The sequence below is a fragment of the Hippocampus zosterae genome, chromosome 15, assembly GCF_025434085.1.
Source record: "Hippocampus zosterae strain Florida chromosome 15, ASM2543408v3, whole genome shotgun sequence".
Classification (NCBI taxonomy): Eukaryota; Metazoa; Chordata; class Actinopteri; order Syngnathiformes; family Syngnathidae; genus Hippocampus; species Hippocampus zosterae.
The window spans coordinates 14,233,662-14,256,653 of NC_067465.1; the positions used below are offsets into that span (position 1 = coordinate 14,233,662).

The window sequence follows — 22,992 nt, forward strand, 5'->3', positions numbered from 1 at the left end:
CAATCAGCCTGAAATGCATGTTTTTGTAATGTGGGAGGAAACGGGAGTACCCAGAGAAAACCCACGCAGGCTCATGGAGAACATGCAAACTCCACACAGGAAGGCCAGAGCTGGGATCGAACCCACGACCTTTGCACTGTGAGATGGACGTGCCACCCCCAAACAAACACAGAGATTCAAACCCAAAAATTCACAACTGTAAGGCAAATGTGCTAACCACTAACCACTCACTTACATCGTTCTGCCCCGGAATTGATTTTTCATCATCCATGATGTGGCGAGCATCCAATTGTTCATCACGCATTGAAAACAAATTCGGGTCTAATCGATTCTCATCCTCCTGGTGGTTTGATAAGATATGTTTCAGACAGTCAGTAGCGTTTAGCCTCAAATTAAAAGTACTGTCTTGAAGTAGTTGCTTTCAGCATTTCAAACAGCACGTCTTTATCTAGCTTCGCTGAATGTTTCAAGGTGATTGATGTGCATCATTATGTTTACTGAAAGCGCGGCAAGCAAACCCTGGAAGCGGGAAAGTCTCTGACGAGACGGCAATCAGACTTCCAAGGGACCGGAAAGCAAATTACAAAAGAGTTACCCATTTTCATTCAGCACACAAGCCGTGGCAAGGTGAAATAATTCCAGCCCAATTCATCAAAAGCCAGTTCACGGAACTACTAATATGCACTGAGCAACCTTATACAGGTGTCACTCTTGTCTGATGCCTGAGGAAAATAAAGCAAATACATATCTAAACTATTCCAAGTTGTCTTCTCAGCAAGCATCTCAACTGTTAATAATAATAATAATAATACATCACATTTGTAAGCGCCTTTCACAACACTCAAGGACACTGTACAGCCAAGACCAATAATAAAACACAGATAAAATAATAAATAAAGAAAGAAATATTTAAGGCGGGTAGGCAAGTCTGAATAGGTGGGTTTTGAGCTGGGTTTTGAATAAGGAAAGAGAGTCAATATTACGAATGTTGGGAGGAAGTGAGTTCCAGAGTTTGGGGGCAGAGCGACTGAAGGCTCTGCACCCCATTGTACTGAGACGGGCAGAGGGTAGAAAAAGGTGGAGGGAGGATGAGGACCTGAGTGAGCGAGAGGGAATGGAGATTTGAAGAAGATCTGACAGATAGGGGGGCGCAAGGTTATGGATGGCTTTGAATGTATAGAGAAGTATTTTGAAGTTGATTCTAAGTTTGACAGGAAGCCAGTGGAGCTGTCGGAGGATGGGGGTGATATGATGGAAGGAGGGGGTTCTCGTGATGATCCGGGCTGCTGAATTCTGAACAAGTTGAAGTTTATGGAGGAATTTTTGATGGACACCGAAGAGGAGTGAGTTGCAGTAGTCAATACGGGAAGTGACGAGACTGTGAACAAGGATAGCGGTGGTGTGCGGAGTGAGTGAGGGACGGAGGCGGTTTATATTGCGAAGGTGGAAATGAGCGGACCGGGTAATGTTATTGATGTGGGAGTGAAAGGATAGTGAACTGTCAAGGATGACACCCAGACTCTTCACCTGGGGGGAAGGAGATATAGTGGCATTATCAATTGTGAGGGAGAAACTGTCGGCTTTGTTTAGAGTGGATTTGGTACCGACGAGTAGGAGTTCAGTTTTATTGCTGTTTAGCTTGAGGAAATTGTGGGTGAACCAAGATTTGATTTCTGAGAGACAGTGAGAGAGGGACGAGGGTGGGAGAGAAGCGTCGGGTTTGCTGGAGAGATAGAGCTGGGTGTCATCCGCAAAGCAGTGAAAGTGTAAGCCAAATTTGCGGAAAATGTTTCCGAGTGGAAGGAGGTAGACAATGAAGAGGAGCGGACCGAGGACAGAACCCTGGGGAACACCAGAAGAAACGGGGAGGGATTGTGAAGTAAAAGAATCAACTTGAATGAACTGAGAGCGGCCAGTGAGATATGAGTGGAACCAATGTAGAGGGGTGTTGGTGATGCCTATGGTAGAGAGTCGATTGAGGAGGATGGGGTGAGAGATTGTGTCGAAGGCTGCACTCAGGTCAAGGAGGATGAGGATGGAGATAAGGCCAGAGTCTGCTGCCATGAGAAGATCGTTTGTGATTTTTATGAGGGCTGTTTCAGTACTGTGACGGGGACGGAAGCCGGACTGGAATTGTTCATAAAGACTATTGTCGGTGAGGTGGGAGTGGATCTGAGAGGCGACAGTTTTCTCCAGAATTTTCGAGATGAAGGGAAGATGGGAAATGGGGCGTAGGTTATTGAAGTCATTGGGATCTGAACCAGTTTTTTTCAGGATTGGTGTGACAGCTGCAGTTTTGAAGAGTACAGGAACAATTCCAGTCGACAGAGAGGAATGGATAATGGCTGAGATGAAGGGAAGCAGAGAGGGTAGGCAGGATTTGACCAGAACTGTGGGGAGGGGATCAAGCTGACAGGAGGAAGTCTTGGATTTAATGATGAGGTCTGAAATTAATGAGAGATGGGGGAGTTCAAAAGAAGAGAACAGTTTGCAAGGGGTGAGAGGTTCAGATGAGGGGAAAGGTACAGAGGAGCCCAGATGCTGGTGGATTCTGTTGATTTTTTCATTGAAAAAGAGGAGAGGTGCATTGCAGGTGTCACGAGAGTAAAAGTGAGGTGGTAGGGAGTCAGGAGGTTGAGTGATTCTGTTCCAAAGGGAAAAGAGAGTCTTAGTATTTCCAGCATTGGAGCAGATGAGTCCGGAGTAGTAGTGTGATTTTGCTTGAGAGATGGAATCCTTGTAGAGGGATAGCTGAGCTGCATAGATGTCCTTGTGAGCAGTGAGGCCGGTTTTCCTATAAAGTCTCTCAAGCTGCCGGGTTTGGGATTTCAAGGAACGTAGATGAGGGGTGAACCAAGGGGCAGACCGAGTAAAAAGGACAGAGCGGGACTTGACAGGGGCGAGCGTATTGAGGATGCTGGTGAGACCAGAGTTGTATTGGAAAACCAAATCATCAGGAGTGGAGTCAATGTCCGGAGTCAGGGTGGTCAGCCATGCAGTGAGAGAGTCAATGTTAATGTCTTTAATATTACGGTAAACAATGGTCCGGGGTGATTTGGCAGTTGAGAGCTGGAGTGTAATGTTGAATGAGATAAGGAAGTGGTCCGTTATTGGAAGTTCGTCAGCAGTACAGTTGGAGGGGGAAATACCAGAGCAGCAGATCAGATCCAGGGTGTGACCTTTGATGTGTGTGGGAAAATCTACAAATTGATCAAAACCAAGACTGTTAATTGAAGAAGTGAAGTCAATGGTGAGAGGAAGAGCAGTGTTGTCCATATGTATATTAAAATCTCCCAGGATTATTACATTTGGTGACAGAGAGGAGAGATGGGAGAGGACAGTAGACACTTCATTTAAAAAGTCGCGGTGGGGTTTGGGGGAGCGGTACACTGTGGCAATAATCGTGGGGATGGGTCCGGATATTTGACAGGCAAGGCATTCAAAGGAGGAAAGTGGCGGGAGTGAAACCGAAAGTACTTTCCACTTCTCGCGGTATACTATCGCGAGACCTCCTCCGCGACCAGAATCGCGGGGCTTGGAAATGTAAACAAATCCCGGGGGAGTGGAATCGTTCAACTGTGAGAAGTCCCCGGGAGTTTGCCAGGTTTCATTCAAGCAGAGAATGTCAAGCTTACGGTCCGTGAGGATATCTTGAATGAGATTACCCTTCCCAGTAAGCGAACGGATGTTAAGTAGCCCGAAGTTGACGGCGGCAGTCTCGCTGCTGCGGGGGCCGTTAGCCGACCTAGCCAAGCCGGCTAACGCACGATGGTCGATGGATCGGCCGGCGTTTCTGGATGGCCGACGGGAGGAAGACCAGAAGGAGACGATGGTGTTGGATCGGTTGAGGCAGAAGCCCCGACGAGACCCACGATGAATATATTTCCGGGAAGGAAAGCGAACGATGTCCGGGAGCCGGTGTAGCGCAGGAGGAGGGCCCAGCCATTGGAAGCGGAGCCGAAGGAGCTCGGCCAACGAGTACTGGAGCAGACCCTTGACAGGTCGATGGAGGATCGACAGGTTGACAGGTAGGACGCTGAGACGCCGGGACGAAACAGTCGAAGATAGTTGAGAGTGCGAGACAGGCCTGAATGGGGGCTGGGTGGAATGACTGTGAGATGATGATCGTGATTCCATGCGAAACAGTAAAACAATCGAGCGTAAAAACACCGTAAAACACAAAAGTTTGTGGGAGAGCAGCGGCAGCCAAAAACGCGCCAGCGTTCACTCTACCCGGAAGTCCCAGAATGTTGCATTGTCGTGGCTGATTAATTCCCCTTTTCACCATAAAACCCATTAAAAAAAAGCTTTGCCCTCTCAGCGCTTTCTTCTAAGCAAGCGGGAGACGCCGCCATCTTGAAGCGAGGGTGAACAATACGATGGTACAAGTGACTACAACAGTGGCTGCTACCGGAGACGCAAATGTATTTCAAAAAGGCTTTAATAGATGCACACGGACATCTGAGACAAGGATCCGAAGAAAGTCTTCTTCTGATGTCGGGCTGCATAGCTTGTAATGCTTGCAAACGGTGGTGTGCTGCTCCCAATTCCTAACCCCAATGCCAACCTTAACCCAACCCCAACCCCAACGCTAACCCTAATTCCCTAATCTGTGATCTGTAGTGCCGGGATGTGGTGGCCATTTTGCATTCTGATTTACAAAATTGTAAGTTTCGGTTAATTTGGGCATGTCTGGATATACTCAGCGCGGAGGGCCTTTTCTTGAGTAATCACGTCAAAGCAAGGGGTGGGGGGGCGAACAGATGGAAAAAGGCTAGATTCAATCACAGAGTGGGAATAAACAAATTGGGAACAAAGAGTTGTTGAATACCAAAAGACAGTTTGGGAACAGCTGTCGCGCCCAGCTGGACATTTGTCATCAGCAAAGTCTGTGACTTGTGTATTCGGGTAGATCAGATCACTACAGAGGGGCCGGACCGGGGGGCGTGGTATGCAAATCGTGGGGGCAGTGGAGAGGGAGTCGAGAGTGTGATCATCGGGGCAACAACCGTCGTTCGCTCTCAGAGATCCCTCCCGCCGATATTGAAGACAATTTTCCCCAAGTGCCGAGTCATTTCTTTAACTTTGTACGAGAAAAACTCTGACACATTCACACCATAAGAGATGATGTCGTTTTGTATCAATTTGTGAGTGACAAAACATTTCCATGTCTTCACTGTTATTTTCAAAGGATAATAACATTGGTGGTGGCCTGGCGATCGACTAGTTTGCGCGTTGGCCTCACAGTGTACAGGTGCACGGTTCGATTCTGGCTCTGGCCTCCCTGTGTGGAGTTTGCATGTTCTTCCTGTGCCTGGGTGGGTTTTCTCTGGGTACTCTGGTTTCTTCCCACATTCCAAAACATGGGTGACAGGTTAATGGAACACTCTAAATTGTCCCTAGTTGTGAATGTGAGTGTGAATGGTTGTTTGTCTCTGTGTGCCCTGCGATTGGCTGGCAACCAGTTCACAGTGTCCCCCGCCTACTGCCCGAAGATGGCTGGGATAGGCTCCAACATACCCGTGATCCTTGTGAGGATGAGAGAATTAGAAAATTGGATGGATGGGTGGAAGACATTGGTGTGATGGGTTTAACAAGTAGGATCATTTATATATGTGCACCTTTTGAAAGTATAACTTGAGCATGGCTGTTTCCATTTGAGAGACATTGATAATGCAAACATAAAAGTGGCTTAAAAATTATGAATTACAGGGGAAAATGTTTGACAAGTTCTTTAAACTGCTTTTCACTGAATTACTGCATATGAAAATGAGCCATTCATTTTGATAAAGTCAAACGTGCATCGATGGCGCCTATCTGTGATATCCACTCACATTGGCGGGTGTCCACAACGAATGGAATTTTGATCCAAGGCCTGGTGAAAATGTGAAGATATGTGATTCCGCGCATTTCTTTCTCTTAGCGCTGCCAAAACACATCTTGAAATGGTGACACGAGAGACATGGACCATGCAATGTAAAACACGCGTCTAAAGTCCACAGCAGTGACATCTTAAAATGTAGAAATTCAGAGTATTTGCATTGTCGGCCGCCGTGACATCCCACTCAACTTCATTTCGACCAGCATCTAAAGAATGTGTGTGTGTGTGTGTGTGTGTGAGTGTGTGTGTGTTGTGCATGGTAATTGGACTTCTTTCTGAAAGAACACTGACGAAAGAAGATTCACAGATGGTTAGACATCTAAACATTGTGACTGGTTTTATTTTGGTAGGCTTTTCTTTGTTTTTTTGAGGGTTGGGGGGGGGGGGGGTTGTTCCCATGATAGTTGGCCAGGCAGGACTCTTTCTCTCTCTTCCTCGAGTGAGCAGTTTTTGAGAACAAAGGACATGGATTTAGATTGATCAAAGGTGTTGCCGTAAGCGGACAGACTGTTTAGCTGCCATTTGCTTGTACATTGCGCAAGAGCAGTTTATAAACATTTTTCTGAGAGCGAGTTTGATCGTGCAACATTGTGAAATCTCTCCGTCAAGCAAAGGACTGCTTCAGTCAATGAAGCAACCTTTCGTGTTCCGCATATCAGCCAGCCCACACCTTCAGATCCTCACATTGAGAGCCTTCAGGTTGTTCCAAGGTCAAGGCTGAAAACTGGCGAGCGAGCATTCTCTGGCATTATCCTCATCTTTAGAAAACCTGACTAAGACAGAACACCAGAAATATATTAAATCATTTTATAAAACTCGTTTTGAAAGACCGGCTGCCTTATATGTGAATTCGTCTTCTATTCTTCTATTTTGATCATGTATTAATTTATTGATCAGTCTTCCAAGTCTTAGTTTGGTTCATGCATATATGGCAGTTGGTATTTATGGTCTGATTGGATAATTCTCCTTGTGGTTGGATTTTTTATTTTTTTTGAGTGGGGCGTGGGACACATTTTTAAAGGTGCTATCCAAATAAAAGCATTAGCATTATTATTTAACCTTGTATAAAATATACAATTGTAAGCTTTTGTTAAATTGTTAATTATTATCAAATGAAATTTGAGCATGATATTCTTTTCTGTTACAGTTACCGAAATTATATTCAGCTTAATAATTGCTGAACTATTCTTATGTCGCCTGCATCTGATTGGCAAAGAAAAGCAGGAAGTGTTTTCTTGCCGGACGAAGGTGTGTTCATTCGAGAGTTACGGAGGAGACGTTAAAAAATAAAAAGCTGCATCCAAACGAAGTCCATCTCTCCTTTTTGCCCATTCCGAATGTAGAGCCATCCTGTCACGATCTGCCCGAAGCGATAATGATCGCTCCGTGCAGAACGAGGGAAATAAAGAATTGGATCCCCGGAAAACAGACAACGAAAGGATTTTCTCAAAGCAAAGAGTGTCTTTAATGACAAAAACAGAAAGAGCCCGACAGGGAAAAAACGGAAACACAAAACGCTGGTCAAATAAGGACCAGGGAAGAAATAAGGAAACAACTGAAAACGCTCGCTGAAAAACAAAGTGCGAGGAACTACTGATTAGGCAATATCGAAGTATTCAATATAGTGACTAACGCTAATGGCAAGAGTAAAGGCCGCAAGGCAAGAAGGCAACGAGTAATCTACAAATAGAGGAATTTAGCACGAGAGATCAATGGCACGGTGAGGAATTCTCCGGCAGCGAGATGACTGTCGGAGTCTCTTAATAAAAGAGGGTAATCAGCCCGAAATTACGGACAGGTGCGCGGATGGCGGGGGAGAAAACCCGCCACCTGCTGGCGGACACGCGACGTGACAGTACCCCCCCCTCAATGGACGCCTCCCGGCGGACTACCCGGCTTGGATGGATGTGCAGCGTGGAAGTCGCGCAAAAGGGACGGATCAAGGATCCAGGAGCGAGGCACCCACTGCCGCTCCTCAGGCCCGTAGCCCTCCCAGTCGACCAGATACTGGAACCCCTTTCCCCTGCGCCGAGAGTCCAGGATGGCACGAACCGTGTACACCGGGTCACCGTCGACGACCCGCGGAGGTGGCGGCGGCGTGGGAGGAGGAGCCAAGTCACTGGGAGACACGGGTTTGAGAAGGGAGACGTGGAAGACGGGGTGAACCTTCATGGTGGGCGGTAGCCGGAGCCTGACTGCAGCTGGACTGATGACGGCCTCGACCTCGAACGGTCCAGTAAATCGGGGTCCCAGTTTCGCAGACGTGCCGGCCAGCCGAAGATCCCTCGTCGCCAACCACACCTTCTGTCCTACCACGTATGAAGGAGCCGGGCGCCGGCGACGATCCGCGATCCGCTGGTTCCTGGCCGCCGTGCGGGACAACGCAGCCCGGGCCTCCTTCCACACGCGATGGGCCCGCTTGAGGTGGTGCTGCACAGAGGGGACCTCCACCTGCCCCTCCTGGGACGGGAACAGCGGCGGCTGGTACCCGTAGGCGGCCATGAAGGGGGACCTACCGGTGGCAGAAGAGACGAGGGTGTTGTGCGCGTACTCCACCCAGGGTAAGTGGTCGACCCAGGACGAGGGACGGTGAAGGCACACACAGCGGAGGGCCGCCCCCAGATCCTGGTTGGCACGCTCGGCTTGTCCATTGGACTGGGGGTGGTACCCCGAGGTCAGACTGGCAGTGGCCCCGAGGGACCGGCAGAACTGCTTCCAGACGCGGGATACGAACTGGGGCCCCCGGTCCGAGACAATGTCCAGTGGAATGCCGTGGAGACGGAAGACGTGTTCGACAAGGAGGTCGGCGGTCTCCAGCGCCGACGGCAACCTGGACAAAGGAACAAAATGAGCCGCCTTGGAGAAGCGGTCCACGATCGTGAGTACGACAGTTCGACCCCGGGAAGGCGGGAGACCCGTGACGAAGTCCAGGGCGATGTGGGACCACGGGCGAGGAGGAATGGGCAACGGCTGGAGCAGTCCCGCCGGCGGCTGATGGGACGACTTGCCGCAGGCGCAGGAGGTGCAGGCCTTGATGAACTCCGTCACGTCGTTGCGGAGCTCCGGCCACCAGAAACGCTGGGCGACGAGTTGCACAGTCCGGTTCACCCCGGGATGACACGCCACCTTGGACCCATGTCCCCACTGCAGAACTTCAGATCGTAAGGAGGGAGGTACGAATAGCCTCCCTGCTGGGCACTCCGTCGGCACCTGAACCCCCTCCAGGGCTGCCTGGATCCGCTGCTCAACCTCCCACTGGACGGCCCCCACGACGCACCGGGTCGGGAGGATGGTCTCCGGGGATCGATCCCTCCCCGCAGGCTCGTGGAGACGGGAGAGGGCGTCGGGCTTGGTGTTCTTAGACCCGGGAGAGTAGGTGAGGATGAAGTCGAACCTGGTGAGGAAGAGGGCCCACCGGGCCTGACGGGCGTTCAGTCTTTTGGCGGAGCGAAGGTAGGCGAGGTTCTTATGATCTGTGTAGACCGTGAAGGGTTCCTTTGCCCCCTCGAGCCAGTGCCGCCACTCCTGCAAGGCGGTCACAACTGCCAACAGTTCACGGTTGCCCACGTCGTAATTGGACTCGGCGGCACTGAGTCGACGGGAGAAGAAGGCGCAGGGGTGCAACTTCTGGTCGACCGGAGAGCGCTGGGACAGCACAGCCCCCACCCCCGAATCCGAGGCGTCCACCTCCACGATAAAGGGGAGATCAGGATCAGGGTGCTGTAGTACGGGGGGACTGGTGAACGCCGCCTTCAGGTTTGCGAACGCCGCATCCGCGGTCGGATCCCACTTAAATGGGGTTTTAATGGACGTAAGGCGGGTTAAGGGGAGCGCCTTCTGACTATAACCGCGGATGAAGCGTCGGTAGAAGTTGGCGAACCCCAGAAAGCGCTGCAGTTCCTTGCGATTGGTTGGAACCGGCCAGTTAGTGACGGCACGCGTCTTAATGGGGTCCGCCCTTAACCTGCCCTGTTCAATAATGAACCCTAGGAAGGAGATGACGGGGACATGGAATTCACACTTTTCTGCCTTGACGAAGAGCCGGTTCTCCAGTAGACGTTGTAGCACCAGCCTAACGTGTTGCTGGTGCTCGTGTAATGACCGGGAAAAAATTAAAATATCGTCAAGGTAAACGAAACAAAAGATGTTAATCATGTCCCTTAGCACATCATTGATTAGGTTTTGGAAAACGGCAGGGGCGTTGGTGAGCCCAAAAGGCATAACCAAGTATTCAAAATGACCCAGAGGGGTCTTAAAAGCCGTCTTCCACTCGTCACCCTCCCGGATGCGAACCAAGTGGTAAGCGCTGCGCAAGTCTAATTTTGAGAAAATGGTGGCTGACTGTAATGGGGCGAAGGCGGAGTCCAGCAAGGGTAGCGGGTATCTATTCTTAATAGTTATCTCGTTTAAACCCCGATAATCTACGCAGGGTCGCAGGGTCTTGTCTTTTTTTCCTACGAAGAAAAAACCCGCCCCTAACGGTGAACGCGATGGTCTAATAAGACCTGCGGCGAGCGAGCTGTTGATGTACTCCGTCAATGCCTCGCGCTCGGGTTGGGACACCTGATACAGCCGCGAGGTCGGCAACGGAGCGCCCGCCTGCAGGTCTATAGCACAATCGTAGGGGCGGTGTGGAGGCAAAGAGTGGGCACGATCCTCGCTGAACACCTCCTTTAGATCCCGATAGCAATCCGGCACTCCGTCAAGGCAGATCTCCTCGGGGGGTGTGACACGTTCATGCCTCCCGACGGCCGATTGCAGACAGTGCTGGTAACAGTACTGGCTCCAGCTGTCTATCGCTGGGCGCGCCCAGGAAATCACGGGATTGTGTGTCTTGAGCCAGGGTAACCCGAGAACGATCGGGGCGTTGCGAGACCGCATTAAGTAAAAACGACGATGTTCGACATGGTTGCCGGACAGTAGAAGTTTCAACGGCTCCGTCCTATGCGTGACTACCGCCAGGAGGCGCCCATCAAGATCACAAACCCGCTTCCTATCTATCAACCTCTCCACGGAACAACCCAGCTCGGATGCGAGATCGGTGTCCATTACACAGTCATCTGCCCCCGAGTCTACCAGAGCCCGAACCCGCCACGACCGGGACCCCGTTAATATCTCCCCCTCGAGTTCGAGTCTGTTGGGGTGACCAGGCCGCGAGTCGACTCGCCAAGGCTCGAAGGGAGGCGCGCGCGGTCGTGACTCACAGTACTCCTGGTGGGCAGGGGGTGACGACCCCGGATGGCTGGTTGCGGCGTGAGGAGATGGTGGAACGCCGTCAGTCGTCGCTCGATCGCTGAAACGACGCTTTCCTTCCTCCGCACCAGCGTCCCTGCCTCCCAGCTGCACCTGTTCCTCCGTGGGTGTTCGTCGGAACTGGGGCCGCTCACCCCCACGCTCCCGGCTTCGCTCCCTCAGGCGATTGTCCATGAGGAGGGAGAGGTCGATTAATTCCTCCAGGTTGGTGCTGTGGTCGCGGGTCGCCAGCTCGTCCTTGAGTTGAGGGTTTAGTCCACGGCGAAATAGACCACACAGCGCCCGATCATCGTATCCACTCTGGGCGGCCAGGATCCGGAACTCGATGGAGTAGTCCGCTACCGATCGCTCTCCCTGGTGGATGGCGAGTAACCGGCCCTCTGCCTCTCTGCCCCGCACGGGATGATGGAACACCCGGCGGAACGCAGCCACGAAGTCGGGGAACGAAGTACGGAGATTCGGCTTGGCGTCACTTGTCGCAATCGCCCACGATGCTGCCGGACCTGTTAACAGACTCATGACATAAGCCACCTTGGCGGCGTCATTAGCATAGGCAGACGGCTGTTGATCAAAAATGAGAGAGCACTGGTGGAGGAAGTGTCCACACTGCCCGTGCTCGCCCCCGTAGCGAGGGGGGTGTGGAAGCGATGGCTCCCTCGTCATAATGGGATATGAGAGGGGCGCTTCGGGAATGATAGAACGAACCCCGGGGGAAGATGGTCTCCGCTCTTCCACCCGGACCAACCGAGGTTCTAAATCATCGGACCGATGAGCCAGCATGGAGACCGCGCCACGGAGTTCCCTAATGGCTTGGCCCTGCTGACTCATCTGTTGCTCTTGTCGGGAAAGAGCGGACAAAATTCTTTCGATGTCTGCGGGATCCATGGTGGCCGGAGAATTCTGTCACGATCTGCCCGAAGCGATAATGATCGCTCCGTGCAGAACGAGGGAAATAAAGAATTGGATCCCCGGAAAACAGACAACGAAAGGATTTTCTCAAAGCAAAGAGTGTCTTTAATGACAAAAACAGAAAGAGCCCGACAGGGAAAAAACGGAAACACAAAACGCTGGTCAAATAAGGACCAGGGAAGAAATAAGGAAACAACTGAAAACGCTCGCTGAAAAACAAAGTGCGAGGAACTACTGATTAGGCAATATCGAAGTATTCAATATAGTGACTAACGCTAATGGCAAGAGTAAAGGCCGCAAGGCAAGAAGGCAACGAGTAATCTACAAATAGAGGAATTTAGCACGAGAGATCAATGGCACGGTGAGGAATTCTCCGGCAGCGAGATGACTGTCGGAGTCTCTTAATAAAAGAGGGTAATCAGCCCGAAATTACGGACAGGTGCGCGGATGGCGGGGGAGAAAACCCGCCACCTGCTGGCGGACACGCGACGTGACACATCCATTCCAAACCTACGAACCCCTCAACTTACATAATGACAATGACTAAAAATGCCGCACCACGGAGTACAGTATATCAATATGGGGCGTTTAATCCCTTTGTTGACTAATTAAGCGGTGACGCAGCCACACTCTGCCTGTCAAATTTTGGCCGCCTCACACAATGACAGACGATGGGAAGAAAACAGGCAGTTGGCGCTTTGATCTCAGTTTAACCCTTTCAGGGACCGCGGCTACTACAGTGGGCAGCCTATCAATGTTATCAGGTTACTTAATTGGTGCATCAAAAGGTTAAACTGAGCAGAAGTCGGGAAAGAAAATGATCGGCAGGTGGAATTGTTTTTGATTGAATAATGACGTGAGATTGACCAAATGATCTATTGTTCAAAGATTTAAGCTACATATGTCCGAGCTGGGAGGTGCCACAAAGGCTCCCTCCACTCCCAATGAAATCGCACGACAAATTGCTACCTTTTTAGCTTTCACACTATCTTAATTCTGCTGCTAATCCCAGCAGGAGAGGCCCCGGTAATTACTCCTGTTCAACAGCAGTACAGTACGCCGCATACCAGGAGCTATGCGAAAGACGCGTCCGGCAGTTTGATTGAAGCGCAGCTGCCCTGCTTATGCTTTCATAAAGAACACATGGAATATTGGCAGAATGTAAAATCAAAATGAATGTCGAAGCAAAGACAAGGAGAAAGCGCCTCATAAACTTTATTCTCTCATGTCAAGCATGGGCAAGCTTGGTTGCAAAATCAATCAACCAGCCTATATTGCAGAAAATGACCCGCTGTCTCTCCCTCCCTCTCTTTTTTTTGTTTCATTGCCTCCTCTGTCGAGATTTTGAGATCTAACTTGACGACGGTCTTGACCACTCTTTCTTTTTAATAAAGGACCAACCACAATTTTGTAGTATTTTTGGGAATGGGTTCTTCATAGTTCTTAGATTTGAATCGCAGATCTGGTTTTCCTGAGTAGAGTTAACGCGTGTTTGTGTGGGATTTCCCCAGGTACCTTCCGACGTGACAAAAATATTACTGAATTAATTAGTTCATTCATTCATTCATTCCGTTTCCGAGCCACTTTATCCTCACGAGGGTTATTGCAATGTGGGAGCAATTGTGCCTCCACGGTTGGTAGAGTAGTGCCATACATCCATCCATTTTCCAATCCGCTTAACCTCACAACGGTCGTGAGGAGTGTTGGAGGCTATCCCAGCTGTCTTCGGGCAGTAGGCGGGGGACACCCTGAACCGGTTAAAGACCAATCGCAGGGCAAACAGAGACTACCAACCATCCGCGATCGCACTCCCCCTAGGGACAATTTAGAGTGTTAAACCAGCCTGCCATGATTGTTTTGGGAATGTGGAAGGAAACTGGAGTACCCGGAGAAAACCCACGCAGGCCCGGAGAGAACATGGAATTGAACCCACGACCTCTGCACTGTGAGGTTGACGCGCTAACCACTTTAACACCATTAGCCGCCTAATTAGTTAATTGCTGACTCTAACACAGTGGTTCTTAACCTTGATAGCTGTACCAAACCAAACAAGCTCATATGCACATTCACCAGAGCCTGAATGAATAATATATATTGGATTCAAGAAGTGTTCCTTGAGTTTTGGCGGAGTGAGACGAGAGTTGGCCTGACAAATCATGCAGATAGGACACTGTCAATCCATGTTGTACGCATTCGCCCTGCCACTCTCTTTTTTTGCTCGACATAGCATGTATTAAAACATTTCTTAAAAATCACACCACGTACTATCACGACCGTCACACGTTGATGACTGAGCGAACTAAATTTCACCCAGCACTCATTGGACAAGCAATGTAATGTGATCATTTGCAGACAGTGATGGTCCTGCAGGTGTGTGAACCTCCATGGCAGACGTGGAGACTGGTTCACCGAACCCCTGGGGTTCGATTGAACCCAGGTTAAGAACCACTGGTGTAAGCACAATGGGAGAAAAATTACGTTATGCCATTTTTCTGAAGGTGAAGGAAGTGTATAGTCTTTGGAAAATGTCTCCCAATTGATTTTTTTTTCTTTTTTAACAGACAGGTCAATGAAGACTGATGAAGCAAAGCGTAACGACTTGAATCAAGATGTGTCCTGCCATCTCCAAACCGAGCGCGCCGCTTCCAGGATCAGCCAGTCCAAGTGGCCCACAGCCATCAGAAAATAGCTGTTTGCTTGGCTTGGGCAATGACTTTGTCGTTCCACAACGCACAGTCTGGGCTGTGTGACTCATCATTCCATCTTGTAAAGTTCTTGGCAGAACTGAACGAAGGAGTAAGCATGCGTGTCCCTCCAGCTGCCACTTCATATTCGAAACACACCGTTCCAATCAATTTAGTTTAAAAAGATGTCAATTATAAAGCTTTTTTTTCCTGAAAGAAGTATTTGGCAAATCTTTTGGAAATTCAATTTCTATGACATGATGTTGTGCTATGGAGAGGAAGGAAACATGTTATGAGTGTGCAGTTCAGCTGTGAACGATGCACACTCAAAGTGACTCACTGGTGTAAAATCAAAGGCGCGCATTTTATAACCAGATGACGAGTCATCCCGGTAGGCCAGAAACAACCAAAACAAAGCCACCTTGGACCCATCAGTCAAACAAACAACAACAATTAAGGATAATGAGTGCCTCCCCATGTGAATTTTAAGGTAAGATAAGATATCCTTTATTTGTCCCCCACTGGAAATTTACAGCCTCCAGCAGCAAGAATGTAGGCAAAAAGAAGAAAGAAGAAAAAACAAACAAACACCGTTCAATTAAGTGCAATATAAATACAAAATGGAAAAATCGCAGTGCTATTTACAGTTGTTTTCATATCAATTAATTATTATTAATATTACTGTTGCTATTTTTATTCAGCAGCCTGACAGCAGTCGGTAGGAACGAGCGTCAATATCTCTCCTTCTTTAGCTTTTAGCTTAATTAGCATCCTTTTGTTGCCCACCTCCTCCAGAGTGTCAAGGGAGCAGCCCAGGACAGAACTGGCCTTCCTGACCAGTCGCTCCAGTCTCTTTTTGTCCCGGGCTGAGATGCTGCCTGACCAGCAGACAATGCCATTTTTTTACTGGAGCAAAAAAAAAAAAAGACCTCTTCAGCCAAGTAGAGACATCCAATACAATGGTACAGCATCCACAGCTGTAGTACGGGAACAAGATGCACTACCATTAGCGAGTGTGTTTATTTTTGCATGTACAAGCTACTTGTAGAGTAACACTTGTACCACAGTAGTTACGTGAAATTAAAAACAAAATGTAAAATGTAGGGACGGCCCCATCAGAGCTGCCGATACAGAGTCCTGAGCCGATCCCCTGCAACATATTTTGCAAATAAAAAGAGCGCATCCAAATTGTCTTCATTGTTTATTTATTCATTTATTCATTCATTCATTTTAACAAAACTATCCCAACATGACACATTTTACATGGCTTTCGAACAAGTGATTTAAACCACATTTAAAACATTTAAATCCTTGTTTTTTTTTTATTTGGGGGGGTTGATGGGGTGGAGGAGTAGTCGCAGGTGGCAAATTAAATTAGTGGAGTTAAATGCACCTCCATTCTTTCATTATATATATATATATATATATATATATATATATATATATATATATATATATATATTCATTCATTCATTCATTCATCTTCCGAGCCGCCTGATCCTCACTAGGGTCGCGGGGGGTGCTGGAGCCTATTCCAGCTGTCTTCGGGCAGTAGGCAGGGGACACCCTGAATCGGTTGCCAGCCAATCGCAGGGCACACAGAAACGAACAACCATTCGCACTCACACGCACACTCACACCTAGGGACAATTTAGAGTGGTCAATCAGCCTGCTACGCATGTTTTTGGAATGTGGGAGGAAACCGGAGCACCCGGAGAAAACCCACGCAGGCCCGGGGAGAACATGCAAACTCCACACAGGGAGGCCGGAGCTGGAATCGAACCCGGTACCTCTGCACTGTGAAGCCGACGTGCTAACCACTGGACTACCGGGCTGCCTATATATATATATATATATATATATATATATATATATGTATATATATATATATATACACATCTCAGTGCTTCTTAATCTGGGTTCAATCAAACCCAAGGGGTTCGATGAATCAGTCTCAGGGATTGGACGGAGCCTCTGCCATGGAGGTGAAGACAACACAGCCGACTCAACATGTCATTTAGCTACGACATGCCCGCATGGCCATCACTGACTGCAGATGATTACATGACATTGCTTGTCCAATCAGTGCTGCGGGAAATTTTATTCACTCCGTAGTCGACGTGTGACTGTCGTGATAGTATGCAGAATGTGATGGGAATCAGTGTCCCATCTGCATGATTTGTCATGCCAAGTTGAGCAACTCCAGTCTCGCACCGGCAAAACTGAAGGAACACTTCTCGAATCATATTTTTATTTTTCACTCGGGGTGCGGTGAATCTGCCTATGAACTGGTTGGGTTTTTCAGGTACATCTAACAAAGTTAAGAACCACTGCTTTAGGGAGAATGGACTGCTGGCATGAAAAAGAAATAAACGTGTGTGTGTGTGTGTGTGTGTGTGTGTGTGTGTATCTCTCGTCGGAATATTTTGTTGCTTTGTAGCCTTTCAAGATAACTACAAAAATAAATACAATTATGAAAAGCCTTCCCCTCCACGCCCAACCCTCGATTCCAATCAGCTAACAAGCAGCATCCATTCATATTTACTTTAGAAATGAAAGCATTTGAGTAGACTATCACCATTCTGGGCAAAAGCAAACGGAACTACCTGTTTGGTGGGGGGGGGGGGGATTTTCAGAATCCGTATGACTTGTGCGATACGACCATATACGTAAGATTCACCACAAAATCCGTATGAACAATGGCTAAACCGTATGAGTTGACAGGTATGTAACAAAAGACACGATCAGGCCCGATGTCCGCTCCACATAGTCTCAAATGTTACAATGATGAGGCAATAACGACATGGTTTGACTAATATGGTGTGGATTCTGCACTCCAGAGCAAGAACCACTTCCTGGTTTTGCCAGTGGAAAAAGGATCAACCCATGTTGTATACAACCAGTGAGACCACAGGAAGTGCAAGGAAGTGAACCGTCATCTTCCCATGTTGTGGTCTGGGTGCTATCTACTTAGATATTTGATGGCTGCACAGAGCTCAATAAATGAGGCGCGTTATGAATCATCAGCAACAGTTGGCAGGGCAACAGTGGCGCCGTCAGAGGTCTCGTCCTCGCTAAGTATGCAGCCAGTGTGCAGCGCAGACAGAAGGGCAGATTACAAACACTAATAAACAGCATGCTCTCATGCTTCTTAACATGCTGCGGACGCAAGAGGCACACGTTGGGAAATGCCCATTTGGTTCGAGCAAATGCTAAGGCAGTTTAAATGTCACGGCCAATTTATAGTCACAATTTGTACAAGCTCTGGAAAAAGACGACGAGACAGCAGGGAACTGGCCACCGTTGATGCCATGTTTGCGGAATCGAAGAAATCAACAAAAGGGCTTTAAATGTCAGAGTTGACCTCGATAGATGCAAAACTGGACTTTTGTGTCTTCCGTCGTGCCGCACCACATCATCAAGGTCATCACATACATTTAGGAAATGTATTTATTTGGCTTTCGGGGGTTTGACTGATTTAAGCAAACAGACAGTAATTCTACAACCCAAATCGAGTTTGTCATTTGGATTCCAACGCAGCAGACGAGAATTATTCCTGTGCGAATCCCTCTTATCCCTCCCATGTGTGGAGAAGCCCAGATTTGACGCATTATCCTCACTCTCAAACTTCATGTGGGCAGATTACAGAAGGATCTTTCCCAATTCTGCAAACTCGTCCTCTGATCTCATTTCAACAACTTGAATCATCACACAGAAGGGAATTAAGAAAAATGAATTGAAGATATGGACTGGCATCTATAATGACAGCATGGCGGTAAAATTGTGGCGGCGTAATATCACGCCGCTGTGATTTTTGCAATCGCACTGGATATACTTTGGAATTCAAGAAATACTTTCCCAACTGCTTCCAAGTGGGGACGACTAGCAGGACAGTAATGACTTCATGAGAATAATAAAAGCGCCACGACTGATTTAATATTCTACTGTAGATTTTTCAACCTTGCAGTAGGTAGGAGTAGCAGCTCTGCTTGCCATTTCAATTTGAGCAAACTCAAGCCATGCACTCCGCAGATAACATCCTGTCCTTTGCTGCAGCAGAGTAGCTTTTCATAAAAAAAAAAATGAATGCAAGTGAGACAATAAAAAAAACGAAGAGAGCGCATGCAATTTGGAAGGTAACCTTCTTTCTGGTGTTACAACAGTGCTGACAATAACTTTTAGCTATTTATATTATCCCTTCTGAACTGAGATTACAAGGTGGGGCTGATCAAAAACAGTCAATGAACCAAATAAAACTATTGAGTGAATCATACAAACATAGTAAAATACAATAGAATGCAGTGCCCAAATGTGCAGAATAAAGTGCAATCCTAAAATGACAGACAGGGGCGAAGGCGCCGCAAATGGCCAAACGCTGCAAACTGCAACAAAAAAAGATGCAAACAAAAAAGAGACAAAGTGACGTGCTCACAAAAAAAAGCCAACAACACACAAATTGCCTTGTTTGTTTGTTTGTTTATTGAACATAAAACATATACAGTCATAATTTGACAGAAAATAAGGTAGATAAAAAAGTAAAAAGAAAGAAATCAGTCTTAATTGAACACAGTTATTATGTTCAAACCAAAAACTAAGAAATGCTGCAAACAGTTCAACGCTGCAAACACAAAAAACATAAACACATTAAGAAAAGAACTAAAAAAACAAAATGAGAGAAAGAAATGCTGCAATCACTGCAACAAAGTGGTAGACTGCAACAAAGTGGTAGCAGTGCTACCGTAGCACACATGACAAACAAAACAAATAGCAAAAACAAGCACAAAAAATACGCTGCGGAAATCCAAAACATACCAACAAAATTATGCATGTGTCGCAATGTCTCGCAACTAAACAAAAGTTCGCCAGGCCACTTTATTTACTAGCTGGTTCAACGCCCTCCGGGCGGCTCATCAGCTAGTTCCTGCGGAAGGCTGGTAAGGTGGGCCTTCGGCCCACAAAAGTGTTGTTGCTTGGTTCAACTTTTTGTTCATCTTCAATGCTTATCGCGAAAATAAAGAGATGTTTAGCTCTACTAAATAACTAACAATTTCATTGCAATGCTTGTGGGTAGACAACATTTTTTCGCTAAGATGCCCGCGCGATCGTAGTGAGCCACTGCCTGAGCGGCGCAGTGGCGGCGCGCAGCGGCGCGGTGAAGTAGGTACGTTTTGAAAAGGGACAGACGGAAGGACAGACCGCGTGCGGGACAACGCGCAATATATATATAGATTTGCACTTTTCCATCCATCCATTTTCTGAACCACTTTATCCTCACAAGGGTCGCACTTCGGGCAGGGGGCGGAGGAAACCCTTAACCGGTTGCCAGCCGGGCACACAGAGACCAACAACCATCCACGCTCACACTCACACCAAGGGACAATTTAGAGTGTTCAATCAGCCTGCCATGCATGTTTTTGGAATGTGGGAGGAAACCGGAGCACCCAGAGAAAACCCACGCAGGCCCGGGGAGAACGTGCAAACTCCACACAAGAAGGCTGGAGCGGGGATCGAAAACACGACATCTGCACTACGAGGTTGACGCGCTTACCACTAGACCACCGGGATGCTGTTTGCTATTAAACAAATAAGGCAAAAATACAGCAAAAAAACCCTGCTGCTTATGACACAATACACTGACTATTTCATAATAATAATAATAATAATAATACAAAAATATAAGCCGAAGGTTAATAAAACACTGATCAGTCGCTCGTAGCCTCTCATATAAATTCAAGCAGGTGGTCAATACGCGTCAGTCTGAAGCATGCAAATGAGTAAGTCGCTCCCGTCGTTAGACACAAGGAATACGAGCCAAGCTCTTGGTGGGAACCTTGAAAGAGCAGCGCAAGCGATAATAAAGCACGCGTAAGGCTAACGTGCAGGCACAGAGCAAATTGCTTTGTAGGCCCGACTATGCGGCGGGGTAACGTGACTTAGCGGGTTTGGAAATCAATCTCGCAACTCATGAATGACGGAGTTAATAGTGTCATACGATTATGCGTTAATATTTTGTTGCAATCAAAGAGGTTACCTGCCGGGTTAAATGTCACTAACAAGCCATTAAAGGGAGAAGTCGTGCCGCCGACAAAAATGCAGCCTCTTGATAATGGCCGGCGATAAGGGCTCAGTCTGAAGTGTCTTCAAAAGGAAATGTTCCCCTGGGTCTGTCTCACACAGAGACTCTGCTAATAGACTTTATTGGCACATTTGAGGAATGGAAAAGAAACAAAGAGGAGATGACATGGGCTTGGGGACAAAAGGGGTAACGTGACTTAGCGGGTTTGGAAATCAATCTCGCAACTCATGAATGACGGAGTTAATAGTGTCATACGATTATGCGTTAATATTTTGTTGCAATCAAAGAGGTTACCTGCCGGGTTAAATGTCACTAACAAGCCATTAAAGGGAGAAGTCGTGCCGCCGACAAAAATGCAGCCTCTTGATAATGGCCGGCGATAAGGGCTCAGTCTGAAGTGTCTTCAAAAGGAAATGTTCCCCTGGGTCTGTCTCACACAGAGACTCTGCTAATAGACTTTATTGGCACATTTGAGGAATGGAAAAGAAACAAAGAGGAGATGACATGGGCTTGGGGACAAAAGAGAGATTCCCTTAGCTCTGTGGAGGGACATAAATCAGTTGACTGCTGATTTTGTAGAACAGAATGTGGATACCGCACATCCTTTGAAACATTTTTGGACCACAAGTCCACAGGAAGCTCAAGTCACAAACACATTCAAAGCTCTTAACTTTGAACTACAAAGCGGATCCTTGTGTTCCAAGGCGGTTTTAGCCCTCATTTATAGGCACCTTTTAGGTTCTCCGATAAACGCCTTTGACAACGAATATGGAGCAACACACCGGCAAGAAAACACTTGTGTCTCCTTCCGAATTCTGTGATGCCAGGGCAAGGGTATGAAATTGAAAGGTTTGGATAGCCGTCACACATAGATTGTTATGAACATTCCTACCTGTGGACAATATTCCATCCACCCATAAAATGAATTCTTTTACGCTCTTAAATTGCATACCCAAGTTACAAGCCACATGTAGCTTCACTGTTTCCTAATCATGCTGCGCCCCCACAAAAAAATACATAAATTAAATTACTTTGGATCGTCATTGTATTTGCACATAACACAACTGGCGGCCTGGTGGTTAGCGCGTCGACTTCACAGTGCAGAGGGTTCAATTCCCTGTGTGGAGTTTGCATGTATCCCCGGGCCTGCGTGGGTTTTCTCCGGGTACTCCGGTTTCCTCCCACATTCCAAAAACATGCATGGCAGGTTAATGGAACACTCTCAATTGACCCTAGGTATGATTGAGAGTGTGGATGGTTATTCGTCTGTGTGTGCCCTACGATTGGCCAACAACCGGTTTAGGGTGTCCCCCGCCTAAAGCCCGAAGACGGCTGGGATAGGCTCCAGCACCCCTCACGACCCTTGTGAGGATAAGCTGATTGGAAAATGGATGGATGGATGGCACTACTCTATCAACCGTGGAGGCACAAATGCCCCCACATTGCAATAAGACAGCAGAGAGGTATCATGATGAAGACGTCACATTTGTAAATGTGTTCAAGTCCACGGTGAATTCATTAGTTTATATCCTCCAGCAGGAACATTAACAAGCCCCTTGTGTGTGCATTGACCAAACCAGTGTCGCTCTGTAAAACGCAGCAAGGCAAGAAGGGGTACATAAACTGTAAAAGTGTTGCTATAGTCAGATATCTGATGAAAACGAGTTTGAACAAAAATGTACCCAATTCAAATTTTTACAATTAGTCAAGACTATTAGTCTGTGGTGTTAGTAATATCGGTCTGCATTTTTACATTTTATGAGGACACTGATGGAAAAGGCCGTGGAAAACAAGAAAATGAAGAGGCATTAGCAGGTCAACATGGACTGCTCACCAGCCAATCACGGGGCACATGCCGTATAATGTACTGGAAACAAGCAATTGACTCGCATTCAACTTCATGGTATTCAAGTAACCTAACCTAAACATCCATCCATCCATCCATCCATTTTCTGATCCACTTGCCCTTACAAGGGTTGTGGAGCATGCTGGAGCCTATCCCAGCTGTCTTCAGGCAGTAGGCGGGGGACAGACACCCTGAGCCGTTGCCAGCCAATCGCAGGGCACACAGAAGCGAACAACCATCCACGCTCACACTCATACTTAAGCACAATATAGATTGGTTAATTAACCTATGTGCACTTCTGCACTGTGTGGCCGACGCGCTAACCAGTCGACCGCTGGGCTGC

General features: G+C 47.7%; 2 protein-coding genes and 1 long non-coding RNA gene across 5 annotated transcripts in view; 1 reads left to right on the forward strand and 2 right to left on the reverse strand.

Annotated features, from left to right (window-relative positions):
- The window catches only part of abcb8 (ATP-binding cassette, sub-family B (MDR/TAP), member 8), a 234,825-nt gene that overhangs the window by 77,990 nt on the left and 133,843 nt on the right, over window positions 1-22,992 (forward strand). The window contains exon 17 of one of the 2 annotated variants that reach the window (XR_007967151.1): window positions 5,375-5,493. The exons of the other annotated variant lie outside the window; for it this stretch is intronic. The gene's annotated coding sequence lies outside the window, so the exon portion shown is untranslated. Of the gene's footprint in view, window positions 1-5,374; window positions 5,494-22,992 lie in introns of those variants that run through there. 2 annotated transcript variants of the gene reach the window in all.
- The window catches only part of LOC127616822 (uncharacterized), a 98,864-nt gene that overhangs the window by 60,913 nt on the left and 14,959 nt on the right, over window positions 1-22,992 (reverse strand). The gene's annotated exons all lie outside the window — the stretch shown is intronic.
- asic1c (acid-sensing (proton-gated) ion channel 1c) overlaps window positions 1-22,992 on the reverse strand; it is a 93,211-nt gene that overhangs the window by 59,060 nt on the left and 11,159 nt on the right. The gene's annotated exons all lie outside the window — the stretch shown is intronic.